This window comes from Homalodisca vitripennis, chromosome 8 (genome assembly GCF_021130785.1).
Source record: "Homalodisca vitripennis isolate AUS2020 chromosome 8, UT_GWSS_2.1, whole genome shotgun sequence".
Classification (NCBI taxonomy): domain Eukaryota; kingdom Metazoa; phylum Arthropoda; class Insecta; order Hemiptera; family Cicadellidae; genus Homalodisca; species Homalodisca vitripennis.
This window is the reverse complement of record NC_060214.1, coordinates 81,441,997-81,465,310: the sequence shown is the minus strand read 5'-3', so window position 1 is coordinate 81,465,310 and position 23,314 is coordinate 81,441,997.

Genomic DNA, 23,314 nt, shown 5'->3' with positions numbered 1-23,314 from the left:
CATCAATCCTGGGTTGTTGCTGAGAATGTACAATGCCTGCTTGGTTTAAGGAGTGTTTCCATCCCCCTGGAAAACCGCCAGGCTAGTGCTTATTAGCAAGGGAAAAGGTGATCCAGAGCTGCCGTCGTACTACTCTCTGCATGCTGGACACGGCTGGAAAACTTTTTGAAAAATTGATCCGTTCCCGGCTGATTTCTGCCGTGGTAGCTGTCGGGGACCTTTACCCTCGTCAGTACGGCTTCAGAAAGGGACGATCAACAATCGACGCGATTACGGAAGTACAGAAAACAGTTGAGAGAGCCTAGAGCCACAACCATTTCTCCCGCCGAGTAGTGCTTCTTGTTACGCTTGATGTCAAGAATGCCTTCAACTCGGCGAGATGGGTCGATATGTTGGATGCACTTCGTGACACCTTGCGAATTCCAACGTATCTGTTGCGGCTCATCGAGGACTACCTCCGTTCTAGGCGTCTGATATATGACACTCAAGACGGAGCGCGGACGGTGGAAATCACCTCTGGTGCCGCGCAGGGTTCAATACTCGGCCCGGATCTCTGGAATATCGCTTATGACAGCCTCCTAAGATCCGAGATGCCAGAGGAAACCGTCTTAGTTGGGTACGCTGATGACGTTGCGGCTCTCATCGCCGCACGCAACGTTGAGCTGGCCCAGCTAAAGTTGAACCAGGTCATGCGAGTGGTCAACGCCTGGATGTCCGATCACGGACTTTCGCTTGCTCTGAGCAAGACGGAGATCGTGATTCTCACAAAGAAGAGAATTGACACCATCGTCCCGCTGCGAGTGGGAAGGGAAGTGGTCCAGTCAACGCGTGCCGCCAAGTACCTCGGAGTCATGGTGGACAATAAGTTAAGCTGGAGAGACCAGATCTTCCGTTCGGCGGACAAGGCTGCTAAGGTGGTCTCTTATCTTAGTAAGCTTATGGCAAATGTTGGGGGTCCTCGGTCCAGCAAAAGACGGTTATTGATGTCCGCAATCCAGTCCGTACTCCTTTATGGGGCAGAGGTGTGGGCAGACGCTCTTACAAAGGAATGTTATAGGTTGCGACTCGCCCGGGTTAAGCGTCAAGCTGCGCTCCGGGTGTGTTTCGCCTATCGGACAGTATTCGAGCCTGCCATCCTGGTGGTTGCTGGAGTCATCCCTGTAAAGCTCATGGCAGGGGAGAGGAAGGCGATTTATCAGAGACAAGGCGAGATCGGGAAGGACGCAGCAAGATCCGAAGAGCGTGCCCGAACCTTCCAGCAGTGGCAACACAGCTGGGAGCACGAAACCCGAAGACGATGGACTGCGCGACTCATCGAGCAGGTTCAACCATGGGTCGAAAGGCGGCATGGCGAGGTGGATTACTACCTCACGCAGCTCCTGACAGGTCACGGCTATTTCAAGTCGTACCTGAACCGGATGGGCAAGACCGGTTCACTGGATTGCATCTACTGCCCGGGCATTCCCGACGACGCGGAACACACCTTCTTCCGCTGTCCGCGTTGGGAAAGGCCCCGCCAAGAAAACTCGGGTTTTTTCGGTGGATACGGTCTGCGAAAAGATAATGGAGGATGAGGGGAACTGGGATTGTTTGTCACAGTTCGTCCGGGGCATCCTCCTGGAAAAGAAACCGGATCTGGACCGCGAAGTGGCCCAGATCCCTTGACCGAGCGGCTGGATAAGGACCGAGCCCCGCGGGCTTAAGCCAAATTTAGGCCTAGCCTGAAGTTATGTGATAAACAATCCTAGGTTAGAATCCTAAAGATTAGAGGAGGCTTTTTAGTGGGTAAACCCGTTTTTAGGGGAGTCCCACACTACAGGCTGGCCACCTGCGTGCGTAATAGCATTCTTCCTGCCTCTCCCTAAAAAAAAAAAAAAATTAAATAAAATAAATAAATAAAAAAATAAAAAATAACGTATTCATTTTATTTTACTGAAAAAATTTTTAAAAGAATTTATGAGGTAAAGCAACGTTTGCCGGGTCCACTATGTATAATAACATGCGTCATACATTAGAGAACAACTGATAATTTAAGTAATTTAAGTCGTAAATAAATACATCATATTGCAAACGCTAGCTAAACTCTACGAGATATATCAAAATAATGTTTGAAGTTAAAACGTAGGGACATCGCGGATGCGGCGGTACCGGCTGGCCGGAGGAGCGGTACGGCGCGTTTACAATGAATTAAGCGGTGACATGCTTCTATCTTTCTGATATAAGAAGTTGTAAACAAAATAAAATCGTAAGAAATTATAAAAGACGCTAACGAAGTAGCGACGGGTCAATAGTAAAATATAAATGGGCCTTATAGATTTTGTATTAAACAGTTTAATCACAATAAACTATTTTTTATATTGTACTAATGGCTTACGTGACGAATTAAAATAACTGCACATTGTAATTAGGTGTAGACACAAGATGATGTAATCATTGATGAATTAATCTTTAGAGATACAGGGCCCAGCTAACTATCTTGTCCACTTATTATATCTGTTAATCAAGTGACGATATGAACTCCGTTTCACTGAATCCCCTATACTTTGTTGTCATATTACTCTATGCATTTTTTTACTCTCCAAAACTCTGTAAGGCATATTTTTTGAGGTGTGGGGGGGGTTTTGAAAATTTAAAATAATTATAAAATGGGTTTGTTTTTGTTTATTTGAATGTTTTATTAACACTGGTTTTTTTAAGAACGTGTTAAATTTATCATGCTGTACATTTACAGAGTGGTAAAAGTCTACACAGTTTTAACATGTTATTCATTTTTACTTATTTAACTGTTTCTTAAGAAACTCTGATTGTTATTCAAAATAAATTGACCAGATAAGCTTCGGAGATTAACTACTATACCAAACAATTGTTGACATTATAGTACTCGTATGATATAAAATATAACATATATTACATACTGAAACCATACATTGCCGCTCGCACACCCACAGCAAACCATCAGGGAAGCGCGCGCCAATGGTGGCGAACGGGATGCCGGATCAAAACAAAACTAGGTAAAAAAGAACACCGTGGTCAGTATACTCAGGTTCATTTACTAAGACACAGCATAGGCCTATCCAGTCAAAATAAATATATATATATATACTATAAATAAAAAAAAATAAAAAAAATAAAAAGTGCCTGCAGTAGTATACCTCAAACAATCCTTGTCAGGTGCACCTGCATACAAAAATTAGAAACGCCATAATTTGAAACAAGAAATGCCAATTCCACCCGGTATCCTTCGGCTAAGGGCGGGCTCCTAATGAAATCCAAGAAATAACTAAATAATATCTAAAACTAACTTAAAATTAAATAACAAAATATAAACTATATAAATGGCAACAATAACAATAACAAATAAATTAAGAATATGGGCAGGGTATCACAGATGTTGACTAGTAGAAATGTCCATCATGGTGGCCGTCCTTCAGCAGAGCGCAAAAGCGAAGGTTCTCTGCGACCACGCATGATGGAGAGATGACAGCAGAAAATCAACTCATCTCCTGGACTTCATCAGTGAGGGGCCGTAAACTTAGCCGCACATGTCAGAAGGAAAACAGCTCAGCAAAACTAACAAACACTTAATTAAACAAAATATTAAACTGGAGCTACTCCTAACTTGTACACCACGGCTCGGAGTCTTGACGCCACTCTACCGGAAAGGCCAAACGCCTTCAAATGGTCAGTGGCCTCTGCAGCCAATAAACCACACACACACATACACTATATAAAACACACATGAGCCGGGGAGATATAGGTATTGAACCGGCTCAGACTCCTTCCCAAAAAGGAGGAACTCCCCTCTGTTAATTTCTTCAAAATGAAGAACCAAACGAAATGCCTCTCCCCCCCCAATGGTTGAAGAATTATAAACCGGAAACCCTGAAGTCTGCAGAAGGGAAAACCAAGAAAATCCAGTTGGAGGCAAGAAATCACTCCAAGAGTTGCGTGGGTACAAAGAAGAAAACAGGAACCTTGATCAGGAAGAAAGAGCAGAGGTGATCAGGCCTCTGGGACCTAAAAACCCTCCCGCACAGACTAAAGAGAAATCACGGATGACTCCGGCGGGATCTCCCAGTCGGGCAGTCACCGGAGTCAGAAACTTCAAGATGCGGTGGGGACCAGTCCACCTGTAGCAAAGTTTAGCAGCTCTTTTATCCACAGCCGAACTGACTGGGTGAGCCTTGCAGTAAACTAGATCCCCCACCTGGAAGGGATTGGCAATACGACCTCGGTTTGTACTTCCTCCTTACTAACTCCCTAGCCCGAATGAGATTCCGCCTGGCTGCCTCCCAAGTGGCTTTCACATTGGGAGTTACCAGGAGGTGGCAGAAGATCGCTAATTTTCCAAAGGTTCGCCAAAGGGTTGTTTGGCGGAAAGCCAAATAATAACTCGAAAGGTACCGCCTTGTGACTTTCATGCTGGGCCGTATTAAAGGCAAATTGGATCCAAGGTAGTTGTTGATCCCAGGTGGTCTGATTTTCCGCATGAAAGGCTATGGAGAGCAGATCGAAGATTGCGATTAAACCGTTCGGCGTGACAAGGCTGAGGATAGAAAGGGGAAGTAGTCACATGGCGGATTCCGTGCCCAAAGCACATTCTTTTAAAGATATTGGAGACAAACTGTGAACCATTATCGGAAACTAAGGTGGCGGGGATTCCAAAGTGTTGAAAAAAAAATGGTTAAAGAAGTGCTTGCACCGTGAGCTGCGCGGTATCACTCCGCAATGGGAACAACCAAACAAACTTGGAGAAGGCATCCACACAAACAAGTAGAAACTTATTTTCCGGACTTGCTACGCGGGAGAGGCCCAACATAGTCAATGAAAAACCTTCTCCAAAGGTTTTTCCGCCACCTCAGATGACAAAAGACCCAACTTGGTATTTTGAGCGAGGTTTGCTTAGCGAGCACAGTTCACAAGAACGTACTCGAGCTGCAATATCCCGGTCCATTACCTTTCCAAATGAACTGATCCCTGATCTTCGCGATGGTCTTATGAATTCCTAGATGTCCGCCCACAGGAGAAGAATGAAAATACTGAAAGACCATCGGTACAAGAAAGCTTGGCAGCACTAACTTAGGTTTTCTCCGCTGCTTGTCACGGCAGCATAGAGCACCTCGGTACAGGAAAATAAGGAGGGTGGGCACCTCCGTTTTTAAAGCTCATTGATGATAGCAGTCAGCTCGGGATCCTTAAGTTGGTGTGGAACAATGTCCGAAAATGCCAGAGGGAAAGTCTAGGAGCACGCCACAACATGGCGGCTCTGATAAATTCTGGTGGTCGTTGGGTAAGTGATACATGCGTGACAGAGTGTCCGCTATGATATTTTGGGTGCCTCGCACGTGCAGCTGCACTGTGAACTTAAGGGCAGGGAAATTTGGACTACCAGCGACCATCTTCCCGAGCTGACGGGGGTGGGGCAAGGAGCCAAGAAAGTGCCTGGTTGTCGGTTTCCAACAAAAATTCTTTATGTTCTAGGTAACGCCTGAACTTATTAATTCCAAACACGACAGCAAAACATTCCAGCTCATAAACAGAACAACTCTTCTTCTCACAAGGGGTTAACGTGCGTGAAGCATAAGCTATGGGCTGCCGGATACCATCTACTTCTTGCGATAAAACACAGCAGCAACGGCTAAGGAGGAAGCATCAGTTTGCAAGACGAACTTACGACTGAAATCAGGCATAGCCAAGACTGGAGGCTGCATCACTGCCTCTTTCAGCTGCTCAAAAGCAGTCTGTTGCGCTTCACCCCACTTAAACTTGGCACCCTTTTTCCTAAGAGAGTTCAGAGGGGCCGCCACTTCAGCAACATTGGGGATGAAAACGACGATAAAAATTTATCGTTCCCACAAAACGGGCAATCCCCTTGGCATCCTTAGGAGGAGGAAACTCCCTGATTGCCTGGGTTCACTCTGGATCAATACAAAACACCTCGAGAAGAGACAAGATGACCCAGAAAAACGATATTTCAGGCTGAGCAAAACTCACCTTTTCAGGATTGACGGTAAGGCCAGACTCTCGCAGCCTAGTTAGAACTTCCTCTATATGAGTCAAGTGCTCCTCATAACTCTCACTGTATACAAGCAGGTCATCCAGATAGTTGAACACGAACTTAAATTTGACATCATGAAAGATAGAATCCAGGAGTCTGGTGAGTGTTTGGGCCCCCACAGCCAAGCCCATTGACACTCGGTGAACTGGTACAAATTCCAAGGCACACAAAAGGCAGTGAGAGGTCGAGACTAGTGTTTTAGAGGAATCTGATGATATGCCTGATTAAGATCAAAAATGGGGAAATACTTGGCCTTACCAAACCAGTCGAAAGCAGAATGCAAATCGGGGAGAGGCAACGGAGTCAATTTCTATCTGAGCATTGAGCTTTCGATAATCCAGGACCAATCTGGACTTCCCATTAGGTTTCGGCACTAGAAACGCTGGACTGGAAAAATTTGAGCAAGACGGCTCGATTACTCCACTCTTAAGTAAATCATCAATCATGTTTCTCAGAATTTCCATCTTGGGCGGAGCAAGCTTATATGGATGGGAACGTACAGGACGGGTGTCTGTAAGGACGAATCTCGTATCCAAGAGATTGGTCGTGCCCAGTTTGTCAGTTAGGACTTCAGGAAAACTGGAACAAATCTGCCTTATGTCCTCAGCCTCTTTCGGCGTAAGATGTCCTAGTTGGTCAGGAGGAGTCAAGCTCTTATCTTCCATCTCTAAGGCAGCAGTCCCACGAGACTCGACATCTGAAAAGGGAACGGGCACCCGCCTGGCGAAAGCAAAGAAAACATGACTGGAGGCCCAAATCCAAAATCATGCCAGTTTTTCTCCGATAAAAATCTGCTCCCAAGATGAAAGGAAAAGTCAGGTCCTTAGCCACCAAAAAGCTCCAATCCCAAGAGAAATAATTAATTTTGATGTGAATCTGGGCACTACAGATAATAGGTAAAGGTGTGCGTGAAGCAGTCCAGCAGATAAGTGAACTAGGCTCAACCTGCCGTATTAGCCCAGAGGATTTTAGATCTTCAAAAAACGACAAAGAAATCAGGCTACGTGCTGACCCAGAATCAACCAGGGCCTTCTGCACCACATTCCCCACAAGTACATCACAGTTGTGGGCAGGTTTGAGCGGGCAGCCCTTACTCCCCTGCGCAGCCAGAGCAGCAACCTCCCCTCTCGGCCAACGATGTTAACTGTCCCCATGTCTATTTCTTTCTGTTTTCTTTCTGTTCTGTATTAAACCAGCTACCCTTTTACCATCAAAATCAGGTACATATTTGCCCTCAAAATTACCTTTTACGGCACGAGTCGGGCTTACTCGTCCGCAAGCTTACTAGTTTTTTTTATTTAAGTGGACAAAACGGTCTAATATGTCCCACTTGCTTGCAGCCCATAACAGGTAGAAGGCTGCCTACGGGAAGGAGCAGCTGCTGGCTCAGACTGCACCGGAGCAATGGACCGGCCCCGGAGGTAAGTGAGGAAGATGCCTCGACATGGCCTCCCTTTGATCATCCGCATCCTGAACCCCTCTAGAGATGATGGAGAGGCGGTCCAAAATCCGCAAAAGATGCGGGGACGGCTACAAAAAATCAAACGGGAGCGTTCTTCAGGTTTAATGCCCTCCAAAATAAGGCTCACCAACTCCGTTTCGCTCAAGCTCAAGCGCAACACCCGGGCTACATCCCGTATCTCCCCGACAAAATGGATCAACATCTCGTCTGGTGCCTGAGGACGGTAAAACGCGTTCCCACCCGCAAGCGCTCCCTAACCCGACCAGGTACAAAGAACTCCAAGATCTCGGCGTGGAACTGGTCAAAGGTGGCACCTCTCTTAAGGCAGTCTAGAAGGCGATCAAAAAGCGGCCTTAAGGAAAACTGCGCTAAAATCTGCATAAGCATGGCATCTGTCATACCAGGGAAATTCTCTTAGCTTAAAAACTTCCAGAAGGAAATGGATAAGTAAATTAGTGTCAAGCCCATCAACTCTGGGGAAGTGTTGTAAAACACTCCCCAAAGGATGGGGCAGTTTGCCAAAGCTAGAAAAGGAAGGCACAACTATAGATGATGCCTCACCAGCCGCTTCAGGAGGGCCACTACCCATCGGAGACATAGCAACTCTGGGAGGCTCGAAAGAAAGAGCCGGTGGGATGGTTAGCAAAAAGTAATTGGTAGTGGGAACCTCCGTTGGAGTGACAGCGGTAAATAGTACCCCCTTCTCTTTCACCGAGCGCACCTCACTCAAAACCATCTTAAAGGCTTGTTTTAATTTGTTACTGGCCGAAAAAAGCCCAACTTTTAATATCAGGGTCTAAACTAGGAGCTGACATAAGTAAAACTATTCTGTCACGCCAATGTAAAAGCTGAGATGCCAATCTAGCCTTTGCTGACCCGGACATGGGAAGTGACTCAAAATATTAATATCGTCTTCTAATTCCTCCATTCGGGTTTTTACAAAACTCAAATTCTGTGTTAATTTGGAACTCTGCATTCCAGCTGCGGTCCAACGCTATACAAGCCCGTAATTGAGCTCTTAATGCCCTCACATCTCCCTCGGGCTTCTGTCCCTCTCGCCAGGACCTCAAAAACCAACTCGGGCTTGCGTAAGATGTATCAGGCACCAGGGAAAACGCCATACCAAACAATTAAGACAAAATAAATACAACAATAAACAACAAAGCGTACGCAACAATTACTTAGTAACCTAAGTGGACTCAACTCACAAAAGGCTTACAACTGACGAGGTCCAAGCGAAGAACTTAATACCTGCTACCTAATAGAAGGATACCCTGCAAATATACACTAACCACAACCTACAAACACAGAAGCAATAAATATAACAAAACAACACATTGATAGGGGAGAAGTAGAGTACAGTTAGATAAATTTAGCGGTTAAGCAATTTAGAGTCCCTTGCTCCCCTGCAAAGGGTAAGTCTGCAGGGAAGCAAGACACTAAAACCAATTCACCCGGTATCCTGTGCTAGGGCGAGCTCCAAATGAAAAAAAAATTGTGTACTCTAACCTCCCCCCTACCTAACACTAACCTACACCAACAAACAAAACCAGAACTGAGAGACAGCTGAGAGAGCAGCTAACCACGATCTGCTACCATTGAAACCATACATCGCCGCTCGCACACCCCCACAGCAAACCATCAGGGAAGCGCGCGCCCATGGTGGCGAACGGGGGGGATGCCGGATCAAAACAAAACTAGGTAAAAAAGAACACCGTGGTCAGTATACTCAGGTTCATTTTACTAAGACACAGCATAGGCCTATCCAGTCAAAATAAATAAATAAATAAATATATATATATATATTATATATATATATATATATATATATATATATATATATATATATATATATATACTATAAATAAAAAAAAAAATAAAAAAAAATAAAAAGTGCCTGCAGTAGTATACCTCAAACAATCCTTGTCAGGTGCACCTGCATACAAAAATTAGAAACGCCATAATTTGAAACAAGAAATGCCAATTCCACCCGGTATCCTTCGGCTAAGGGCGGGCTCCTAATGAAATCCAAGAAATATATCTAAATATATCTAAAACTAACTTAAAATTAAATAACAAAATATAAACTATATAAATGGCAACAATAACAATAACAAATAAATTAAGAATATGGGCAGGGTATCACAGATGTTGACTAGTAGAAATGTCCATCATGGTGGCCGTCCTTCAGCAGAGCGCAAAAGCGAAGGTTCTCTGCGACCACGCATGATGGAGAGATGACAGCAGAAAATCAACTCATCTCCTGGACTTCATCAGTGAGGGGCCGTAAACTTAGCCGCACATGTCAGAAGGAAAACAGCTCAGCAAAACTAACAAACACTTAATTAAACAAAATATTAAACTGGAGCTATTCCTAACTTGTACACCACGGCTCGGAGTCTTGACGCCACTCTACCGGAAAGGCCAAACGCCTTCAAATGGTCAGTGGCCTCTGCAGCCAATAAACCACACACACATACACTATATAAAACACACATGAGCCGGGGAGATATAGGTATTGAACCGGCTCAATACACATATTGATGCATCGTCCTTATAATGTGCAACTGTTATTTATAGTGTTTCTTTATATTGAATGAGATGGAATGGGAAATAATTTGAACAATAAATTTAAATTAACATTAATTCTGTGTTGGTTTGTTGCTCTTAACGTTGTTATTGGCCTTTAAAAAAAGTAAAAGGAACTATATTGCTCTGTATAGTAGGGCTTTGGAAACCAAATTGATAGCTCCACTACTTTATCAAGTGATTTGTAATAATTACAGTTCATATATATATATATATATATATATATATATATATATATATATATATATATATATATTCACTTCGAGTATATAAAAGCAGAATTGCTCTGTTATATCAATTATTAGACTTCTTGATACAAAGTTCCTTTCATATTTCGGCTTTTTGCCGTTTTCAAAAAGGTATAATAAGGTATAATACAAAATAACAACACAGCAACAAAATTTACAAAAGTAAATAAATAAAAACTGACATAAATATATCTTTATATATATATATATATATTTCTTGTGTGCGTGTGTATGGTAGTGAACTCCTCATAAACGGGTGGACTGATTTTAATGAAACTTTTTGTGTGTCTTCAGTTGGATCCGAGAATGGTTTAGATTCATAATTCGGTCCAATTTTAATAATTTATTTAATTAATTTTTTAATAATAAATTGTTGTTGATGGTGGAGTGTTTTACATTGGATCCGCCAGACTGCGCCACGACACGTAATACAAAGTGTACTGTTACTTAACAACTGTGAATATTTTCAGCTGAAGTTAATCAAAGAGGCAGAAACATTTGTTCACATTTAAAATTTAGAAAGTTCATATTTTAAATTTGTGAAGTGCTTGATCAGTAGTGTAATGCAGATTGCAAAGATGAAGTTTCACCAATTGTTCTACGTAAACATTATAATATTACAACACAGCCATAATGTTTTTCTATTTTAATTCCAGGTTTTCCCGACATTTTGTGCTGCTATCAAATTTGTGTGTTGTTTTGTAACATTCTGTAATTATTGTGTGAGTGCTAATTGTTATAATACATTAATAGAGATTGAAGATGTTTAAAGTGCATAAAAAACTATGGTTATTTATTAAAGTTATTGAACTCATTTTGCAAATTTATTGAAGTGAGTATATTGGTCGCATACCTCAAATAACCTAAGTAGCATACAAATCAAAAGGTTGTGTTTCTATGTGTGAATATTGTTAACAGTTTAGATAATCAAGTTTTAAACTAATTGGATTTAAAATAATTTGTTGTAATTTACATTTTTTAATCTGCAGTCAGAATTGGTCACTAAGTTCAAATTAAGTAGCATACAAATCACATGTGTGAATAACTACTTATTGTAGTGTAGGAATTGGATAAATTAAATTCTGTTGGCCAGTTCCGATATTATACTGTAATTTTAAATTACTAATTTTATAACAAGTATATTTTTTTAATTTACAACTTACTTTATCGTAATGCTATTGAATGTACAATATTTTTTTGTTAATCCTTCAGGAGTGTACATAAACAAATTAGATGGTTTTCCGATAGGGCTGAAGTATAATAAGTGGCCTCCATCACAATCGAATTATTGATATTTTCTGAATAGCCTATCCAAATTACTATCCAAATTGGATTATAGTTATTTAATGGCTGAAGTATCATAAGCAGCCACCATCACAATCGAATTATTGATATTTCTGAATAGCCTATCCAAACTACTGAATTTCATTATAGTTATTAATTCGGTCAAATTAAATTAAATTTTTAATTATAAATTGTTGTTGATGTTGGAGTGTTTTATATTGGATCCGACAGACTGCGCTACGACACGTAATACAAAGTGAACTGATACTTAACAGCTGTGAATATTTTCAGCTGAAGTTCACCAAAGAGGCAGAAACATTTGTTTACATTTACATTACATTATTATAAAGTGCTTGATCAGTAGTCTAATGCAGATTGCAAAGTTAAATTTTCACCAATTGTTCTATGTAAACATTATAATATTACAACACAGCCATACGTTTAATCAATAATAGTTTTGCAAGCATAGAGTAAGCATAAACATATAAAAATAACACCACTTCTTATTTCAATATATTATGTACTCACTTTGGAGGATAGAGATTATCCAGATATAAAATTGGAAGTTTTAGCTTTTAACTGAAATTGACAGTTTGTGCTGCTATCAATGTGTGTGTGTTGTTTTGTAAGGTTCATGTTTCAAAAGTAAATACGGCAAATGACATTAAAATATAATAGAATGAATGAAGTTATAAAAGTGTACTACGTGGCCGCGTTATAAGTTTATATAAAAGCCAACAGGCAAAAAAGAGAAAAATTAAAAATAAAACATCGTGTAATTTATTGTGTGTGAGTGCTAAAATTGTAATAGTACATGAATAGAGATTATTGGTCGCATTACCTCAAATAACCTAAGTAGCATACAAATCAAAAGGTTGTGTTTCTATGTGTGAATAACTATTGTTAACAATTTTAGATAATCAAGTTTTAAAACTAATGGATTTAAAATAATTTGTTGTAATTTACATTTTTAAATGTGCAGTCAAAATTGGTCAGATAAGTTCAAATTAAGTAGCATACACAAATCACATGTGTGAATAACTATTGTTAATAGTGTAGGAATTGGTTTTAAAATTAAATTCTGTTGGCCAGTTTCTGATACTATACTGTAATTTTAAATAACTATAATGAAATTCGGTAGTTTAGATAGGCTAATCAGGAATATCAATAGAGGTTATCCAGATATAAAAATTGGCAGTTTTAGTAAAATACACTTTTAACTGAAATTCTTAAATATTAAGTGTGCAGCGATTGATCAGTTAATTTGTTGTTTATAAATAAATTGCTTTTTTATCTTGGTATGTTTTAAATTGGATCCAAGCAGCATGCGCTACGATCGCAGTTTCAAATGTTTTTTTCTATTTTATTCCAGGTTTTCCCGACAGTTTTGTGCTGCTATCATATTTGTGTTGTTGTTTTGTATAATCGTGTAATTATTGTGTGAGTTGCTAATTGTAATATTAAATTAATAGAGAATCACATGTGTCAATAACTATTGGTAATATTGTAGGAATTGGTTTAAATTAAATTCTGTTGGCCAGTTCTGTTACTATACTGTAATTTTAAATAACTATAATGTAATTCAGTAGTTTGGATAGACTAATCAGAAATATCAATAAGTTGATTGTGATGGTGGCCGCTTATTTATACTTCAGCCTTTAAATAACTATAATCTAATTCAGTTCGTCATTTTAGTAGTTTAGATAGGCTATTCGGAAATATCTATAATTCAATTGTGATGGAGGTCACTTGTTATACTTCAGCCTTATCGGAAAATCATCTAATTTGTTTGTGTATACTCCTGAAGGATTAACAAAAATATTGTACATTCAATGGCATTACGATAAATTAAGTTGTAAATTGAAAAAAATATACCTGTTTATAAAATAGTTTGTTTAAACTTTTTTTACCTTCAGATTAAGTAAGTTTTAATTTAAAACATCCTCTACATTTCACATCACTCATGTTATACTCACACACTATCGGTTGGTCGAGGTGTGATTAAATGTACATGTGATGAAGTTATATATTGTAATAACTTTTTAATAGGACATTTTTATCAAAACAGCCCAGATTATTACAGATTAATCAAAGTTTAAAATTTTTGAATTATAGACGTGTGTGTATAGGACAACGTCTGTCGGGTCTGCTAGTAATATATATACATAGTGTGTGTGTGTGTGTGTGTGTGTGTTTGAATAATTTATCGTTGTGGATTTATACGATCAATTATAAAATTATGTGGTAGTATAAATGCCTCCAGAATTTATAACTGCAATCAGGACTTTCATTGTAGTATATAAATAACAATGCATAAGTTGGTAAGCAAAAGGTATTTGGAACAAAACGTATTGTTCAATGAAGGAGTACATCACACCATGTGTCTTGTTATAAACTTGCTGCCATGATAAGTATTACATCACATTACATATTATTACATAAGCATTAAGTTATATAGGTTAGTTGATCTAAAATATTTACTCCTTTTAGCTAGTAACCACTTCTGGTAAGCCATATCCGACACCGTTTCACTGTTAATTGATTTAAATTGCTCGCATTCCAGAAACTTTTTTTATAAATTTTATTGAAAGATATCAAAATTCTTTTTGCGTCCGATACCTTTAATTGTTTTAAATTAATATTGGAACTTCACATCTAGCAGGGAAATAAAAAACGTACAACAGTAATGTTTAAGCAATGGTTAATATTATAAACAACATTATATTACTAATACTCGTATTTGATACTAATACGTAGAACAAGTCAACATTCTGTGTTAAATGGCCAAATATATTAAAATCGTTTCTGTACGTTTCACAGTTCAGTGGCAGTAACGATCTGTCAACAGACTTCTCTTTGACAACAAAAGCAGTGATAGTACATCACATCTCTCGTTAAGTGAGTCGATTTTATTTACATTGCGGATATATGAAGCTAATTTCCCAACCGGAATACTTCATCTCTACATAAAACGATACAGGTGCTGCTTTGAGAGTATATCTGCGCACGCAATATTGCGCCCTTTGTGCGTTTAAACGCAAGGAAAATATAATATTTGAGGTCATTCAACGTTATAATACCTTGAATTTCACTTCTTCATTGATTAAAATTATTTGCGAGAATGCTCGAAGCTAACGAGACCAGATAGTAATAAACTAAATTTTATAGAGCTCTAAGTCATAAACCTTTTTTTAAATTTAATATGAAAGTAACATCGTTAATAAGAACTTTCAATTAAAAATTTATCTGTGGAGAAAGTATTTTTAGAAACTTTTGACCCAAATAATATGTGGAATTTAGACAAATAAACGAGTCACGGGAAAATTGCTGATGATTAATAAGGTATTTGATAAATACGCATGTTGCAAATAATTAACTCCCCAACCAAACAGGAAGAAAAACAACACCATTAGAACAGTGCGGCAGTTTAATGTACCAGAAATTCCTTCCTACCCCTCGCTGACTTTGGGAATTGACATACTCTCTTAACAACAATAATAACAAATTTTGGGAAAGCCGCAATCACTTAAAACTCTTCTGAACATTACAAAAACATTTGGTTGCCTTAAAACTGAACTTTTAAAAAGTTTTACCTCATTTTATGAATTATGCGTACGCAAACATCGTTGCTATATACCTTTTTAAAATTTTTTTATAAAATAGAATTATTATGCTCTAAATGATTATAAACGTATTTTACAAGCAGGACATATAAATGTAAATAATATGCCATCAAACAAACAGGAGATTTGTCGTTATAGTTCAAAACTATGTTGGACGCTCTGACACTAATAACTGCAATCACATCCATCGGTAGGGATGACAGAAAAACACTCTTCATTATACTTCTAAACGCGTAAAAATAACAATTCTAGAGGTCGTTAGTAAATCCTCAGAGTAATATATGAGGAAACTCATTTCCATTTAAGTATTTAATGAGAACTTAAAAAATGCTAGCTGTCCTTAAAAATGCTGAATATTATTTTTTTAGATTGTTACTATCCAATATTTTTACTGTCCATATAATAGTTTAAGTTTTGGCGTAGAATGAGACAGAGCTCAGTGTCGTCAAGTGTCTCTGATGTTTAATCAACGCAAAGAGATTTTTTCGAACTTCTCCGTCATCGACTGTAACGAATCACCTTAGACACGCCTGGAGTCATGATTCTAGTCAATCTGAACCAATATTTCAGAAACTGCACTGTTTATAAATTGAATGTAACTTAATAATCGTATTAATTAAACTCGTCTTACAATACCCGTGTTACATATATTTGCACTCTTATACTTATTCTCAAAAGAAATGCACCCTTTAAATAGCGTCTAGCTCAAAGTTTATTTTTATGTAAATTGGTTTTGTACAATCTAAGCGTTCATATCAAACCTCATTTAATTCATTATAAATGAACTTCAGTTTTTTTTAACTAGTTCAGTTTTAATGATTAGTATTGTGGATAGTTTTTTGTATTAAGTGCATGTTTTAGAGTTAGTGAAGATGGCACACAACATAGTGGTTGTGATTCCTGACAACGTTTTGGTATGATTTATTTTAACCTAGTTTTAATTATGTATTAGGTTAGTTATTTACCTAAAGAGTAGATCTGATTGCAGATCTCGAAACATAGTGTTAATAACTTCTTGTTTCACTGAACGATGGCAAAGGTCCAGAAAAATCCTGTATCCTTCACAATCCTTCCATCATCAAAAATAAACTATAAACAAAAATTGTTTTAAAGTTAGACACTCAGACAATGCGGCCACCCGATAGTTATATCAGTGTAAAAAATCTATTGCTTATGACAAATTCGGCTTTAAAAAAATTAGTTTTCTACATAATTGTCATGGGAATTTGGCATTATATTTTGTGAGAATCCATATTAAATATTTTTTATTGCTTGAAAAAGTAACTTTGGCGTCTCAACAGTAGTACAATAGTGGATCTGGAAGGTGGAGTTAGTTTTAGAAGCGTGCAAGGCGATGCTTTAAACAAAAATATTTTCATAACACAACTATGTAGTTTTGTTAATAAAAAACACTATACTCAGTGCTTGAGTGTAAAATTATAATCGTGGAACTTATGTGCTAAAAAAATACTCGATTTTGAAAAAATGCACTGTATTAAAATAAAATGTAACTAATGTTTTTAGTACTTCTCAATAAGAACTTATAATGACTTAAAGTATATAATTAAACTTTAATTTAAATAAATGAATTAAAACAAATTTGAATAAAATACCTTTCACAGTGTTTAATAACTAGATTTTAATTAAACTTCTGCTTTGCTCAATTTATTTGTTCGTTAATCCAATATGTGTGTTCATTAAAATGTAATGATTTGTCGTACACTACTAACTGGAATATATATTTATAATATTTATTTTAATATTCTATTCTAATTCAGGGTAGGTATGGACTAAAAACAACAAATTACAAATAACTTGGACAATTTTACGTGGTTTAGAGCAGATTTTAAAAGGGGCTTACTGTAACTTTGATTTGGATAATTCACTTCAGATGATTAGTGCACCTAAAGTAATCTAAACGTGAGATTCAAAATACAAATCGAATAACAATCAGTGGTTTACTTACTCGGTACTATTCAGTAGCAGTCGGATCAGTAGAACCACAAGTCACATATAGTTCTAGTACTAAAATATCAATAGTACATAGTTAAGTATTGAACGTTTATAAGTTTAAGTTAGTCTGGCGCTAGTAGAACATACCTCACCGAGCAAGTTTTAGCTCGTGACAACTAACTCGTAAACCCGACCCACACGCAAGCTTAGAGCCGCGGTTCCCCAGACTATTGTGAGCCCGGATGTGGACGATGACAAATTATTGAATTTACAAACTAACTCTGGGAGCATATTTTCCAACGGTAATTGCAATAAAGCAAAACTTAACTATACCCCACAGTTGCCTTTACTGTTTACAAAATGTACAATAATCTTTTCTAGTTTCTTGATGTATTCGATTATGAAAGTGGATATTTTGATAAATTAATCTTTAATATTTGTTACAAAACCAGTAAAATAATGAAAATATGGCATTATAAGTTTATATTTTACGGTATCTTTTAATGTCATCTATATATATAAAAATGAATGTTTGTGTGTTTGTCCTTTATGGAATCGTACACTATTTGACCGATCGTTAAGAAAATTTGAATGTATATGTACTTTTCGGCGGAGAAGGTTTATATGCTATACTGATTTATAAAATTCACCACGAGGTGGCGCTGCAAAATATACAAGTTTTCAAAGCGCCTGCACATTATAAACTGCAATTACGAGACAGTTACGTATATTAATTTGCCAAAGACTATTTGAAGGCACTAAGTTAGAATATATGTTTGTCTTTATGATAAATATATGGTTGAACTTAAAGCTTGACTGTTAGACCGCTTCATAATAAAATACACGTACGTGTATAATGGCTATATAATAAGCATACACAGATTTTCTTGATCGTGCTTACAACAAGACAAACTCTACATCGGTGTTACAAATATAATGCACTTGAACCAGAAGTGCAAATACATGGCCAAGGCTTACGTAAAGCGTGCGAAGCCGCGGGAAATAGCTAGTATTGTTATATTTAATATTGTTACAAATAATTAGACAAATTAGTTATGTAAGAACCAAATTCGAGGAAATGTGATCGTGTAGCAAGCAGTGTGCTACATCGTGCATTCAGCCACTATCTACAGCAACTGTAAATTTATAATTGACACGTACCCGTTTTTCAGCTCGGAAGCCAAGACACAGCGCCATTACACGTCGCTGCCATTTACGCGTCTTGGCTACAATCTGCTAGGCCATGAACTGCAAAATGTGCCTTAAATCGTTGGACCTCATTAGTAAGTAATGAATTTCTTCCCTCTATACTTTCCCTCCCCTTCTTTAACGGTTATGAAAATAAAACTCAGATATCCTTGAAGTGAGAGATCCGGGTTCGACTCCCGGCGGAGCAAGTACTTTTTGCGATTCAGTGTTTATTGAAATTAAATAAGGCTATTGCCAATTTATACAATTTAATGTATATATATATATATATATATATATATATATATATATATATATAATATATATATTTAATGGTTTAACATTGTTCAATGTTATTTATCTTTTAATCATTCAATTATTGATTTATACGTTTCTTCCGCGAAATTTGTATTAAAATTAGTTTTAATTTAATTTACGTTTTTAACTGAGTGTAAGGTAAATCCAAATGTACTTGAGTAAAGTTTATAATTAACAAAAATATTAGTTTTTTTATTAAAATACACTACGCCTTTGTTAGCTACAAAATATCTAATTATTTTGTATCCTTTAAAATATCCTTAGCCCACCAAAAGAAGTAGTCCTTTCAACAAGTAGCGACATTACCCTGTCACTATCATGGCTCATAGCGGCCTTAAAAGTGAACATGAGTCGTGACGTTCCGTGATGTTAAACGAAAGTTTTTCCCCTTACAAAAAATACAACCATAGCCCGCAAAAACAATAAGTGAAATCAACAATTTTAGAAGGAAGCCCCCCTTAGAGGCACACCCCAACTCTAAAAATTCTAAGGAGCTTTCCCACAGATTTTTGGAAACAAAATAGACAAAATATTATCGATCACTGATCCAAAATGTTGGCCGCTAAATAGTAGAATATTTCTTTTTCTTATATTTACAGATGGATTAGCACGAATCATTTTATGTTAGTATTTTTTTCATAGGCCTCTGTGAAATAGGTTTCACGATTACTTACTAATTTCCAAGATAGAGGCACCAAAAAAGGAAAAATGAGTTATCCCTTATTTTCTGCTTATTTTCGGGGGATTTGAACGAAAATCGGTCTCTGGTTTATTATGGTCGATAAGGATGGCGACATTGGGAAGACTCTATTTAAAATTAAACTGATTAAAAAATATTTAGCCAAAAACGTATAATTTCAAAGCAATATTTAAGCAATAATATACACTTTATATTTATTGTTAGTATTGTTTTCCATGGAGATAAAAAGTAATTTAGATGTAACATAACACTATGATTATGTTCCAGATGAAATTATTGTTTATTGTACATCTAAATTTAAATGTCACGAAGACTCTTGAAATGAGACTTGCCTAAACATGTCATGTATTAAATTTGTATGATACATTTCCTCGTTACACTTGATATTTTGAATAGGTTTGTGTCTGAAAAGTAATGGTATGTCTCAAATATCTGCAATTATTTTGCTGAGAAGCCAATTTAAAATTGATCACAAATAACTCAGTTGTATTTATAAATACTATAAATACAGAAGACAAGACCTTTGAAACGTGCGTCCTGTACAAATACACGTTTTTAAAGGTTTATAATTTAAGAACATTATATTATTAATATTTAATGAATATTATTTTTAACAATGATTATTTTACCACTATTAATTTACATTTTGTATAAGAATTAGTTTATAAACGAGACATAAAGAAAACAATTCTAGTTTGTAGATTAAATTTTAGAAGTTTTAAGTTTGGTCTTTTAATAAGTTTAGTATTTGGCTAATGTTATTCTAAACCATTAGAAATTAAGAGAAGTATGTAATAATCTACTGCCATTAGTTTCTAACAAAATCAGTGGGAAATGTAGATAGTATATCGTAGCAGCCCGATTCTAAGGCTTATGCATTATTGACCAAATAGGCTGCTCAAACGTTATTAGTAAGCTAGAGTATTTGTTCATGTGTTTATGTTTGTCTAGAGAACAGTGTGAATAATTTATTTGTTTGACCATGTAAGAACCATGCGTAATTTTTCTTAATTTTATTACATTTTTGAGAATATTAATGTTCATATTACAAATTTATCTTTGCAAATATATCCCTTGTATATCGGCTATATTTTCTGGTTTACTTTCAAGTTTATAATAAGGATTAAAAGAGCAAATTTACTTTCCAGGCACTTTTACGTGGGATTGTAGCACTAATAAATATACCTATATTACTCGTTAGTGTACTGATTGGCTTACACAATATGTAGTTACCTCAAATTGGTCCAAAAATTACACAGTGATACTTGGTATCTAACAAAGTAAAGAAAAATATTTAGATATGGTTTCTTGGTAAATGTATATTAGTTTTGAAGTCCATGATTAGTTTCACTTGACAAATGTTGATAATGTGTTCGAACGTAAAAGCTCTCCTTTTTTAATTGTCTAGTAACGAAAGTAAGATTTCATTACGGCAGGTTAATATACAGGAAAATACCCCCAACCCAGCTCTGAGTTGGAGAACTGACTATCGTTTACAGTGTAATAATGAACTTTGCGATAATTCCAGTAGTTTACGACTCTTCTGAAATTTGCAATAACACTTAAATATATTAAGACTTGATGTGCAAAAAGACATTTATTATCTCAAGATGTATTAAAATTTTCCTAAATTTATTGTACTCAAACATAGTACATGCTCTAATTTCTTTTATAAATGATATAAATACTTTATTAAAGTGTTTTTAAAGCCTAATATACATTTATTAATAGAATCATATTATTATTTAAAGATATCAGCCCTTTAGTTCAGCCTGTGTTGAATGCTTTGTCACTAATTCCTTTGTCCACTAACAGTGAAGGAAAAATATATCGTGCTACTACTAAATTATACACAACACAATAAAATAACATAGACTTTGATAAAAATGTCTCTGAAAGCTATTATATATTACAAGGTAGGTTTACGCCATAACATGTAGTACGTATTATTCGTCTCCGAGGTTAAATGCAAAGTTATCTTATAAATAACTCATTGGATTTTAAAACCTGTTTTTCCCAAAAAAAACATGCAATCATACAATACATAATTTGGCCCAAAAAACTACGCTCAACTAAATTGTACGGTTTGATACACCCCAACATAAAATACCTTATTTTATGTGTAGGATTAAATACTTATGCAATATTTTAAATCTACGGACGAAATATTTCTCCGGATACCCTTCCACATGATACATTCATATTTTTATTCGTTAAGTTATGTTTTATGTTTAATAGAGGTGTTCAAATAATAAAATGCCCTGTGACCTAGGGAAAAAAACGTTAAAGCAAGAGTGTGTTGAAAAATATCTTTTCACTAACTGTTATAATGACATTTCTTCTGCATTATTTTTAGTTGACTAGATGAAAGAAATTTTCACATGTTCAAATCGAATTTCATTGCACACAGTGTCTTAAAAGTCTATTATTCAGTTATTTTCTCATTGCCATCATCCAATCTAAAATATGTTCGCTAACGTTTAATAAAGATCTGTGGAGTGACATAAACCATATATATACATATATATGATTTTTTAAATATGATTACCTATTTATATCTCTTGAAAATGTCTTGTTTAAACGAAATAAACAGAATTTTATGTTTCATTTTTCAGTTTTTATTAAAGATATATCTATGTATGTGTATAGATATAGACATACATATATACATATACATTTATATATATATAATGAATAATGAGAATAATGATTTATTCCTTCAAAAAATTACAAAAACAGTACAAAAATAAAATCTTAGGAATAGCCTAATCACATGTCTAGTAGCGTGATTAGGATTAACAAAATAAAATAAACTTAATATTACTTTACAACAGATAAATATATATATATAACAGATTTTAAAAAGTCATAAAAACATTCAATATATAAACAATTGCTTTGTGACATTTGTGTAAATAATCATACTGAAATACCCAAAAGATATTCGATACGAAGCCTAATAAATTATTAATGAACTTAAAAAATTGCAATTTTAAAAATAAACAAGAAGGTTCTCTTATTATTACAATATTCATTTAAACACGTACATGGGACAATAACGTAAAATGTAACCACGTTCTAAAAACAACTGACAGCTTTCCCAGCTTTGGATGTCAATGGCTACCACTTTGTACATACAGTGGCTATCCGCAACACTCTGTTGGCCTTTAAACACTTGAATTTGTGTTCACTCAACTGGATAAAACGTTCCGCTTATTCATGTATTTTGAAACATTATTTCTCTACACCTTTATGACTCAAATGGGTAACTGACTCACTGAAAAAACATTAACACATTTGGGATTTTTATATTTACAAATTGTTTGTCTTATGTTTCTGACTCAAACACAAAAATCAAATACAAAAGGTGATGTACTCAACTTTGAAATATGTAAAAGAACTCCTATTTTTTTACATTTCGATTTAACTGGGTATTCTAATACATTTTTAGTTTTGATATTATTTTAATATACTTAACTTTTTAACCATTAGGCGCAGTGATATTTTCAGAAACTCTTTTTAGTATATATGATTAGGTTTGTTATACAATTTTCAATCTAATAAGTTTTACTACGATTGTTTCAATTACATATTATAAATATGATTCCAATTAATAAATCCTTTATTAAAAAAATAATTTAATCAATGTTAATTAAGGTGATTATTTAAGTTAATATTTTTAGGTTTAAAAGCAGTTTTCAAAATGACGTCCATTAGTAATACGAGCTTGCGTCATCCTGTGCACAGAATTTACGACTTATGGTAAGCTCTTTTACGGTGATTGTAAGGTAAAATGTCTATTCCTTTTTTCTGAATTCTTCCTCCGAAGAATACTTGAAAACGTGTATTACTATATGCATAATACTAGAAAATATTAAAAAGGAAAATATA